This window comes from Lytechinus variegatus, chromosome 13 (assembly GCF_018143015.1).
Source record: "Lytechinus variegatus isolate NC3 chromosome 13, Lvar_3.0, whole genome shotgun sequence".
Lineage (NCBI taxonomy): Eukaryota > Metazoa > Echinodermata > Echinoidea > Temnopleuroida > Toxopneustidae > Lytechinus > Lytechinus variegatus.
Window position 1 is genome coordinate 10,750,710 of NC_054752.1, and position 12,607 is coordinate 10,763,316.

At 35.6% G+C, this 12,607-nt stretch overlaps 1 long non-coding RNA gene across 1 annotated transcript in view; it reads right to left on the bottom strand.

The window, feature by feature from the left end:
• Positions 1 to 720: 720 nt before the first annotated feature.
• Positions 721 to 12,607, bottom strand: part of LOC121426039 — a 28,749-nt gene continuing 16,862 nt past the window's right edge. The window contains exon 3 of the long non-coding RNA XR_005971552.1: positions 721 to 6,887. This is a non-coding gene — a long non-coding RNA (uncharacterized LOC121426039). The remainder of the gene's footprint in view (positions 6,888 to 12,607) is intronic.

A 12,607-nucleotide genomic window follows, 5' to 3' on the forward strand; every position in this document is an offset into this window, starting at 1 on the left:
AGGGTTATTTTTATCATTCTCATGATCATATACATGGAAATTTCATAATCAGAATTTCACGAATCACCATTATGGTCATCATGATCATCGTCATCAATATTCTGACAATCAACATCACCATCATCATCATCATCATTATCACCATCATCATCACCACCACCATCTTCATCACAATTAACATTATGATTATCATTATCACTATTATCGTCATCAATATCCTCACAATCATCATCCACATCATCATAATCGTCATCATCATCATCTCCGCCACCATCTTTATCATCATTAACATCATAATTATGATCATTATTATCACTATTATCATCAATATCCTCACAATCATCTTCGTCATCATCAACCTCAACCTCATCACACATCAAGATCCTCCTCATTATGATCATGATCACCATTATCACTATCATCATCATCGTTATCAATATCCCAACAATCATCGTCATCATCCCCATTAATATTCTCACAATCGACATCATTATCATCTAAAGCACAATCACCATCATCATCATCATCAATATCATCATCATCACTATCATCATCATCACTATCATCATCATCACCATCATCATCATCATCATCATAACCATCATCATTATTAATATCATCGTCATCGTCGTCGTCGCTAGAATCAACGTCAACATAAGAATTGTTCGTATCATTATTACCAAAAGGCACAGGTATAATAATGAAAACGAAACCTTTCAATTCATTGTGTATTTCAATATGTACTTTGAACAGCGTAATATATCTATACATATCCGAATATAATAAAATACAACTGGACTTGGATATAGTACAAAACCGCATGGAAAAATGATTTCATAACACAGGAAAACATTCTAAACAGTTGACATTTAAACAACTTATCTATTCCAACGTAAGAGCCCCAAACACCCATAATATAAGAGAGGACTTCATACTGATTGTCTATACAATATAAACACTTGGTGACCAATCTAAATCAATTCTACCCAACACAAATATGAATATATGCACATAATATAACAGATGGTTCACACATCGGTGACAGGTGTACAAGTAAATGATGAATATGTTCCCTCACAAAACGAAAAAAAGAAATACCCCACTAAAACCTCATTTTGAATTGAGATGAAATATTGTGTGGCAGAATATCAATTCTGTCCTTGGGTTATATCCATCTCCACAGTCATTATATTCTCTGTAATGATGATTACAGATCAACAATTTCATAAACAAATTATGTCAATACTGACATTAGCAGTGGCACTATGCCCAACTCAACATACATATCCCGTCCTTCAAAATTGGTTCTGCAATTTGAAATTAGGCATGGAAATATCTCTTGATAATGTTGGAATCATTGAAAAGCCTGTTCTGTTTATTTCCTTCCATGGGATAATACACTGATGCTTTGAAATAGCACGCAGCCTACAATACTGAGAGATATCCAAAGCTACATTACATGGAAAACTTGAATTACAGATCTATTTTGGAAGGAGCAACTGAATTAAGAGGACATTCGTCCTGCTTTTACTGAAAGCAGAAAAAATGAATTTTTGATGAAAATCAATCAAAGAGAATAAAAGCTTTGAATTTTTACATTTTTGATTTTGTGACATAACTGACAATCAGCTTGACCATTATGTTGTATTATGAAAAATACTATATTCTCGAAAATTTGAAAGTGATTTTATTCATGCAGTTGATACGCCACCAAAAACATTGTTTTGAATCCCCTCCTGGAAGAAAAATATTTATATTCATGTTCTATAATATCAAAATAATTGGAGTTTATGGAATTTAAATCACATGATAGTGATGCATGGGGAGACTGCTCGAATTGGTCATAAATAATTTAAAATTCATATCTGTTATCCTTTGATAGATCTTATCAAGCCTTCATGGATGTTTTTCTCTACTTTTCCTGCTTTTATCAAATCTAACTTATTACCAGGGTGAATTTACACTTTTAATGATACTGTAAAAGGCTCATGCGGATATTGCCTACATATAACCTATGCAGAGTTGGAAGATATCCCATGCTAAAACCAGAGTTGCACAACTATTTTGGAATATATGTAATTAAGCTTTCAGGCTACACTGTATGAATGTGATGGAGATATTGGAAGAACTAATTAACAACAGTTTTAATAAGAAAGAGACAATCCTCTATACCCACTGTACAGAAAAAAAGAATATTGCTCATGATATGTATCAAATAAAACCTGATTATCTTGTTTGCATTTTGTTAAAAATTTGATTGAACAGGAATTGTCAAGTATAAGAACTTAACACATTGATTCTTTAAACAACCGGTACATGCAAAGCTAGAGTTGATTGTTTAATGCATTAACACATTATGTCCTTAAAATAAAGCTAACTTTAAAAAAAAAAAGCTGAATGCATGCAGCAAGCAACTCATCAGAGAAATACAAAATACAAAAGAATACATATTATAAATTTTTCTTGTGGTTCTGAATAGAGAGAGCGAACTGTATTAAAGACATTTGTGTATTTCTGTTAACAAAACTTTCAATTTCTGATACAAATCTTCAACAAAAATGTCAGATTCTTCAAGTACAGCCATTTCTCAGGAATCAGGAGTGAAGTACATATACTTAGTCGCAATCCTAAAGAAAGTTAATATAATAATGGGTTTAATCAAGATCTTACTTTTTTATGGCAGAGAGAGACATCTTGAGTGGCTTTTTTATAGCAGTAACCCAGAAAAGTCAATTACACAAGATTCAATTAAAGTGCATTCAAATCTAAACCCCTCAGGTGGTTAAGTCGGACTTTCCATTTACAGTTCATCACCGGGGAGTTTCAAAATAAAACGACCTTTTTTCTCTCTCTCTTTCTGTCATCACAGTTGATTATTTCGACTTCCTCCTCCTGACATTTTCTTTTAAAAATTGTGTGAATAGCTAAGAGTGGTCGGTTCCACAGGGAAAGACTACAAAATCTATGTTCAACATATTTTTTCTATAAAATGTATTAAATAAAACAAAGAGCTCCTGTAGACAATGGTGATGCTCCCTGCGGCATTTCACAATGTACATGTACGTCCATATGCTGATGACTCCATGATCACATAATATAATGGTATGATCATTACCATTAAACACAAATTAGAAAGTCAAATAAAGCAAATAATGCACTGGCAGGACAGTGATACATGTAACAACTTCATGCATATACTAGTGCTTAGTTGGAGAAAGAAAAAAGGTGCATGTACATGTATCTACTGCATGCTTACTTAATATTTAGAAAACCAGCATTGAGGGTTTACAATCAACTGACCAAGGAGATGAAAGCCGATCCTCGCTCCTAAAAACGTCACAAACCACGAATGCCCGTTTCATATTACCACCACAAAATGCTACTTAATCTTACATCAAGAAAAACACCTTACATATATATATATACCTAAATCAACAAGGTATAAAAATGATACGTACGCTACACACCACAGACATCTCATACAGTTAGTATTGCAAATTTCATTTGTGTACCTCAAGGCACTCATTATAATGTTATATCATGTGGAATAATCACCATCTATTGCAGTACTATATATATACTGTTTGGTTTCTAACCTACTGTTATGTGTACATTGTAACTCAGTAAATCTATTAAATATATGTATATACCACTGTCTAGAATATCATCTAAATGATTGCTGGTCTCTCCCTCTCTCCCTCTCTATCCATGGATCTGCTACATGTAGGTCCATGCCTTTTCCAACTCAATCAATTGATTTGTACATTACAGTGTACAGAAACTAAATTAGGTTTAGGTTTCAATACTGAATTATGTACAAGCTTTTACAAAGGAATTATTTGAATTTCAAATACCTCTGAATCGGGTTACTGTACACAGCAGTTTGAGTTTAATATACCAATTGATCTATTTTTTTTTGCAACTTTTTTTTTTAATTTGCACATTTACCTAGTCTAGGAGTGTGTGTATCATGTTGGCCCATGCAGCCATTTATATGTAGCCAAGAACCATACATATATAAATTAAATTGTCCTCTTAAAACATTATACTAAATAAATAATATCTTTTAATAGCTCAGTTTCCTTTGAAATTACATTTAATTTCACCATGAAATTACATGTAATATCACCCTGAAATAATATCTCTTTCATCTATCAATTAATGTTAATGACTCACTTGAGAGAAACATTCCTGAAATCTAATATCTACATGTAGATATATCTACATAGAAATAGAAATAATGAAAAATGTACATTTTATAAGCATATTATCGGAATGTTGTCTTGCATTCAAGAGATAGAGCTCTTTCAATGATACATATCTGCAACTATTTCAGTGAAGTATAGAATAACATAGAAATAATGCAAAGAAATAGATAGCAATACTAAATTTCTAAATGGATGGCACATTGATAGAGGAAAAATTGATCAGAAATATAATATTGTAACCAAAATTACCACATCCCATAGTTAGAAGTGAAATAAACATGTTGAATATTCCAATACATGTACAATGATTCAAAATATCTTTGAATCTTTCAAGCAAGTAAGCAAATGGATATTACATTTTAAAGAAATCTTCAAATGCTGGCAATATCTAAAAATTTATATTCATAATCTCTACTGACAATATTGTAGTGACAATTTTAAACGTATTTTTTGTGATAGAAAGCAAAAAATCACTGTTAACTGAAATTGATGGGAACACCAACATGTCCTGCATGTAGTTCTACGAAAATTTGGAAATAGATGTAGCTATCGTAAATAATAATGCCTGTGAAAGAGAGTTATAAATCATTTACATTATAAAGGAATTCATCAGTGATAGTGTTTATCAACCACTGATACTACCTTAGGGTGATTATATGCTTGATTTCCACATAGGAAACTACATGGTTTTAGAAATAACAGAAAGCATATTTCTCGAAAATAACGACGCCTTAACTGACATAATAACTTCAGGCAAACATGGAGTGCAATCTGTCTACATGTTTTATAGATGTTCACCTTTGGTGAATTAAATTAAATTAGATTGAATTGATTATGATCTGCAGGTAATACAGGTTTGAACGTCATCAATTTCACAATTCTGATTGCTTCATGAAATTTTGGCTTCTTTTATCTTTCATATATGCCCAGTATTGAGTGAGCATAGTATCGCAATAATGTTTACAGAAAACTACATTGTTTCACATTATATATTAATGCAATTTCACTTTACGCATGTACGCAACATGTGGATTTTAGGTGTTTATTTTTTCACTACTGACACACTAACAGTAATACATGGAATTCATTATGTTCAGGTTCCCTACATACAATTGAGGCCAAAAGTTTACATAACCTATGGAATATTCAGTGAAATACATGTACGTTCTCTTGCCAAACATCGTAAAATTTACTCTATCTTCTACTACCATGAGGAATTTGGTATCAAATGAAAGAGCGTATTAAACACTTTTTACATGATTGGGATGCTGTTGGGATTAAAGTATATTTCAGGTGGAATTTTCTTTGAAGAAAAAAGTAATATTCGTGCCAAATGTTTTATGTTTGTTATTATATTTTCAAACATCATGAATTATATTACATTTGCTATCATGATATGTCACCACTGAACAAAAAAGTCTAATCTGAAATGTTTGTGTCAAGAAGTAACTAGCACAAATATGAAATGTTTTGTCAAGTTGTTATTTTGAACTTGTCTAAAATTTGAAGATTTTTTTGTAGAAAAATGACACCTAAATATTTTTCTTTTCAGCTCCTGATGATAAAGCAATGTGATGAAGGGGAACAACATACTCATTTCTTCGATATCAAATTTGTCATGATAGCACAAACATTTTATAAGATACAGTAAATTTAATGATGTTTGGCAAGTGTCAACTTTTATTTAAAGTTACTGGGCGTATGCAAACTTCTGGCCTAAACTGTAGTATGTACGAAAACAATAGATTATTCTCAAAAAATAACTTAAGTTTAATTGTACAATTCTCTATAACAAGTGACAGTAAGGAAATACATTGTAGCTCCTGGAAACATGGCATCCCTTACAGGGATTGTTAAGACTTGATGTCCACTATAGGATCAATGTCCAGGAATTAAGACTTGATGTCCTCTAGTGTCCAAGGATAGTTAAGACTTGACATCAACTACAGGACCGATGTCCAGGACTGATAAGATCGCATGTCCACTAATGTCAAGTCTTTAGGGATTGATAAGACTTGATGACCACTATAGGACCAATGGCCAGGGATTGATAAGATCGCATGTCCACTAATGTCAAGTCTTTAGGGATTGTTAAGACTTGACCACTATAAGACCAATGTCCAGGGATTGAAAAGACTGCATGTCCATTAATGTCAAGTTTTAGAGATTGTTAAGACTTGATGACCACTATAGGATCAATGTCCAGGGATTAAGACTTGGTGTCCACTAGTGTCTAAGCATACGTCCGCTATAGGACCAAGGTCCAGGGATTGATAAGTCCGTATGTCCACTATTGTCAAGTTTTAGAGATTGTTAAGACTTGATGACCACTATAGGACCAATGTCCAGGGATTAAGACTTGATGACCACTATAGGACCAATGTCCAGGGATTGAAAAGACTGCATGTCCACTGATGTCAAGTTTTAGAGATTGTTAAGACTTGATGACCACTATAGGATCAATGTCCAGGGATTAAGACTTGATGTCCACTATAGGGGATGAACTACCTGGCTCTGCTCAAGGTGCTGTACCTTTGAGCGGCAGACGACGCAGCGTAGCGGCAGGAGGCGTTGAGACAGGGCCATCTGAATCGTCTTGACGAAACACTTTCGGCAGACGACGCGGTGCGTGCAGGGGTACGTACATATCACGGCTTTCCTGGTCAGGCATACCACACACTGGAAATAAAAAAGATAAAATGAAAGGAAGGAATTTCATATTACAAATGATTCTAGAATCAGATCAACAGAATAATCAGGATAAATATACAGAGCACTTAATTGACGAGTTGTAAAACATCTCAGTTGGAATTTATAATCACAGGTTCACTGCTAAAAAGTCTGATGGGCATTAACTCTCTAGGGGAATGAAATTATTATTTATCAAAATCTAATATGTGTTATATTAATCTCCCCAGAGATTAGCTTGCTGGTCACAGATATCTTAAAACCATACGCGGGAATTTGATTTTTTTTTGTCCTCAGTATTTTTACTTCAATAATGAACAATATTACCATTGTATACAAACATGATCATTATAATATAGAAATTTATATATATAAATTTATAGAGCACAGAAACTATTTCATAAAGTATATATATTCTACTGCGCTTTATGTGACTCCTAAAATGCTTGTTATTGATTATATAGATGTGTTTTGAGCTTTGATTTAAAGTTGTTTACAAATGTTGCTTTCCTAACTTACAGGGGTAAGCTATTCCAGAGCATGGGAGCTACACAAGCAAGTGCTTGATTACCTAGCAATACTTTTGTTTTGAAGGATGGAATCTGTTTTAAAGTTCAGCATGTTTTTTTTTTTAACAAGACCTTTGTAATTAACCTATGCTTTTAAACAAGGGCAACAACAGAGTACATTTGGGGTTTCTAGGAAAAGGGCAAGAAGAGGACCTACATACATGTACAAGAGACATTTTTTTTACTCCATGAAGTCCTCTTTTTCCTTTTAACCTTCACTTCCTACCCCATCCCCCGGTATCATGTTTAAGACCACTTGGAAAAATCATGGGGCTAACATGTTCCCCCAGCCCCCTCCCCACTCAGTGTTATTTAGGGTACGCCTATGCTCGTTCCCTTGCTTTGAAAGCACCCCCCTGTCTGTCAAAATTTCTGAACCCCCCTTTCGAGGGCTTTTTCTGCCTTGGAGACCCCCCTAAATCCATTAAACTGCTCAATGTACCCCCTATCTCAGGTGAGCTCTCATTCCAACAAAAGGTCCGTACTTTACTTTTTCAAGATGAAATAATCCTGAATGAGCCTTCAAAACTAGCAGGAATTTCAGGAATTTGATTAATTTTTCTATGTTATTCAAGATTTTTTATAACCCTCTTTAAATTTTCTCACGAGTCCAAAGAGAGAGATAAAGAAAACACCCCCTTTTTTAAAGAAATCTCCGGGTGAAAATACAAGAACACCCTTTTTATTACAATTCGCGGGCCGGACTTGTCCGTGAAAAAGTACCCCTTTACGGGACATTTTGGGAACAAGCATGCAGTCCTTCCGACCCTGGAGTGGGGGGGGGGGGCCCGGGCATGTTCCCCGCCTAACACCCCTGGTAGCACCACCCCTGCTGGTAAAAAGTATCCATTACATGTTGCAGTCTTAAAAGGATATCGCCTGCTGGGTCAAAGACCACTACCGGACACCAGATGCTATCGGGTATATAGTGTTTCAATTTCATCTTCGGGAGAAGGTTATTAGCACACATCCTAAGGGTATATTCTCTCGGATTACCCCCGTCCATTAATATTATCTTTACAAACTCTAATGATGACTCCTCGAGGTATGGTCAGTGTGATGGCGAATCGTATTACACCAGGGGGCCGTTTCATAAAGCTGTTCGTAAGTTAAGAACGACTGGTGATCCTTCTTGTGGTAAATGATCTTCACCATATGCTCATTGGTGATCATTTAGCACCTCAGAAAGGTTCACCAGTCGTTCTTAAAGTCCCTCTTAACTTACTAACAGCTTTATGAAACACCCCCAGATACCTAAAGATATAAGATACCATCTAATCTCGATTCCAGGAACTTAACCAAATGCCATGCTGGAACCATATGGTCCTTGTACAAGGCCTAAGGGAATTGCAGAATTCAGAACTGAACTTAAAGAGAAATGCCAGTAATTGCAGTAAACACTGCTTTCACGAGAAAGTCTGTAAAATAAGGCCTAATTGTCAGTATATCATCGAGGATCTAGATCTGGTACAGTAATACCTAAACTGAACTTTGTGAAATCTTGAAATCTACGCTGAAAAATTTTCACAATGAAGATCACCAACACAGCAAAGCGCACGTGGGACAGTGTGTAATTACTGCATTGAATGTCGTGCCTGACGCTTGACCCGAAACCTGTGCTTATTTGCTGATTTCTCAGCAGTTACAATTTCTTCCAGAATCCGTTGGCACATATGTTTTATCTATACAAACAGACACTTTGGTGGTCATTTCATTGGATTCTGTACGAACTCATTTTGATATCGTTACCAAAACTGGCATTTACCTTTAATGCATCGATTGGTTTATTTTAATTTGGTCCACTGCCAATCGTCCAATACCCAACTCGTCTACTATCATTTGGTCTATCATCACTTCGTCCCATATCCACATGGTCTAATTGCCATTTTGTCCCCTCACCATTTCATCTAATAACCAGATGGTCCAATAACCATTTAGTCCATATACCATTTGGTCTAATTATGCTAAGTATTAATTGGGCAAAATGAATGAAACTAAAATGAATATTAGACCAACTGGTTTATGAGACGAAATGGTCATAGACCAACTGATGATTAGACAAAGTGATAATTGGACCAAATGTTTGTTCGACGAAATGTTGATGGATGGACAGGCATTAGACTAAATGGAGGTAGACCATGTGATGTGTGGACGAGTTGGCAGTGGACGAATCGGCAATTTACCCATCGGTGGGGGGGGGTTGCAATCACCCAACCCCCTCTACAGAGATTTAAGTTTTTGGAATTACATATTTCATATTATTTGGAATTATATAATTTTATACATTCTGTCATCGATGTAACTCTTTGTTTGATCATTTGTACAAATTATTAATTTTCTTTGATTGTAGCCATTTCAGTTTGGATAGTGAATCAATAAAATAGACTTGAAACATGAAACTATTAAGATTATAGAGTTGATAGACATGAAACAATTACTTTATTTTTCATCCTGTTCGGATTAAAATGCTTTCTTGATTCTTGAAAGCAATTTCATATCTGAGTGGTGAACCACTTTCACTGTTCATAGTAGGGGACGGATCTGCCGGTGAGGGGTTTGCGAATCAGGGATCTGCCCTGGGAGGATAGCAGGCTAAACATTTCCTCCTTAGGTTCAGGGGCTACTTCCACAACTTACTGCCTATATTTGCAACATTGCAATAAATGGGGATTCCCAGGGATCTATTTTTTAAGTTTTAATTAAGGGCTCTAAATTGCTTTTCCCATCCATGGAGGGAAGTTTGTAAGATAACTACATGTTTCTTCATAAAACCCCAAAATTATCTTGATTACTCACTTCCCTAAACTTGCTTTATCTCTACACCCATGTACAGATATTTCATGTTATATTTTGTTTATACAATTGAATCACTTTTACTGTCTCAAGTACATTTATATTTTGTTTATAAAGCGCATAGAGAACCATGCTAATTATAATGCACTTGATAAATATCCTCAAATATCATTATTACTTAAACCATGGACCCTACCATGCTTAAACATAATGAAAACAGTTTTCTTTTAATAAACTGTATATACAGTTGAGGCTAGAAGTTTGCAAACACCCATGAAATTCAAAGAAAAGTTGACACTTGCCAAACATCACAAAATTTACTGTATCTTTCGTCATAGCAGTATTTATATTTCTGAAGATATAGAAAATTTTATGATTTTTGGCAAGTGAACAAATTTCACTAAATTCCATCATGGGTTTATGTAAAGTTTTGGCCTCGACTGTATTGCACAAACATGTAGATGAACTGTAACTGCTTTGTTATTTCTTCAAGTATGTATTCCACGTTTCATTGTGAAATAGAATGGAACGAGGTAATGAAAATGATGAACGGAAAGGGGTTGATGGGGTTATAGAGAAATTAATCTCTTGTAGCATCCGGCATGTGTGATATCATCAGGGACTCGTTTAAATGAAAGATGCGGCCATTCCAGCACAAGAGAGTGATGTGAAGAATGCAGTATGAGATCAATTCCCCTTTCCCTCTCTCTCTCTCTCTTCAAGGCCGTCTGCACCAGCCCAAGTTTTCAAATTAGCGCGCTATTTCTGATCCGGCAAATTATCCCGATCTGAACAATCTCAAGATTATTTGTAAATAATGGAAACGCAATTATCGTGCTAGCTCGTAGGATTAATCTCGAGATTGCAATTATAAGTCAACTTGGGATTATTTGCAAAATTTTTACAAATTATCCCGCTAATTCGCAGGTCAGACGCACTCGGGATTATTTATTCCCGGCATCAGACCATAATCCATCAATGCCTCGCTCGAGCAGGAATTGCTCTTATTCCGATGGAGGGGACGGGGTTTCTTGAATTTTGAGATTAATCGTGAAGAGGGTCGATCGGGTTAAAATCCCGAGATTGAGCCAACTCGGGCTGGCGCAGCACCGCCTTTTAATAGTTTTGATACCTTTGGCTTGCTCTGTCTCTCAATATCTCTATGGATGTATACATATGTCTTGAAGGTGCTCTCTCTGTCTCTCTCCATACCTCTTTTGATGTATACATCTCTGTCCTTATTGCGCTCTGCCTCTCTCTCTCTGTCTATACATGAACATGCATATCTGTCTCTCTTGCTCCAAAAATATATTTCTTTTTCTCTTCCTTGCAACCTTCCCCCCAAGAAAATCCAATCATCCAGCTTTTTTGATGGGGGGGGGGACATTATCATAATGTTAGGTGAATTTTGATCGATTTCTTGTTTCTTGACTAAGAAAAAAATAATAAAAGCATTGCTTTTATGATGAAGTTATCTATTTTGCATGCTGCTTTTCCCTTTCATCATAAATCTCTCCCTCCCTTTCTATAGATCTGTTTATCTCTATCTCAGTCTCTCCCCTTTCTCTCTCTCTGTCTCCCTCCCTCTCTATCTCTGTCTCCCCTCCCTCTCCCCCTTTCTCTATCTGTCTATCTCCATTTAAAGCAATGACAGAACACCATAATCTGGTATGCTTCACGGTTGGACAACACAAGAATCAATTTGTAGAGCTCTCGTCAAGCTCAAGAGGGCATTTGCAACAAATGTAAAGTGTTGCCATGGTAACCACATTATTTGGTACATCCTGAAGAATGCTTTTTTTCTTATTTCATGAATATTCTGACTAGGTACTGGAGATGGTAAATGTAAAACAGATCCTGACCTACATTATCTGCTACGTACATGTATTTAGGCAGTTTCATACAGATTTAATAATAATAATCTATAGGCATTTATATAGCGCCATCTATCTAGAAATATTCTATTCCGAGGCGCGTTATTATTATTATTACTTTAGCTTGAGCTGCATATCAGCGCTTAATATGCATTCAAGGAATTAATTGTGCTGGGTACGCATTCCTTCACCTGGGTTGAGTGCAGCACAATGTGGATAAATTTCTTGCTGAAGGAAAATTAAGACATGGCTGGGATTCGAACCCACGACCCTGTTTCAAAGTTTGGAGACTAATCAACTGGGCCACATCGCTCCACATTTTGATATTACCCCGGTCATCGGATTCAATCAGTCATTCCCACAAACAACGTTCATTAAAGCACCTATCCTCCTCACTCTCCATGGTCAAACAGATTTTTTCGGGGGGGGGGGGGGGGGGGGGCAGGATGCGTAAAAATTATCGATGAAACTCATT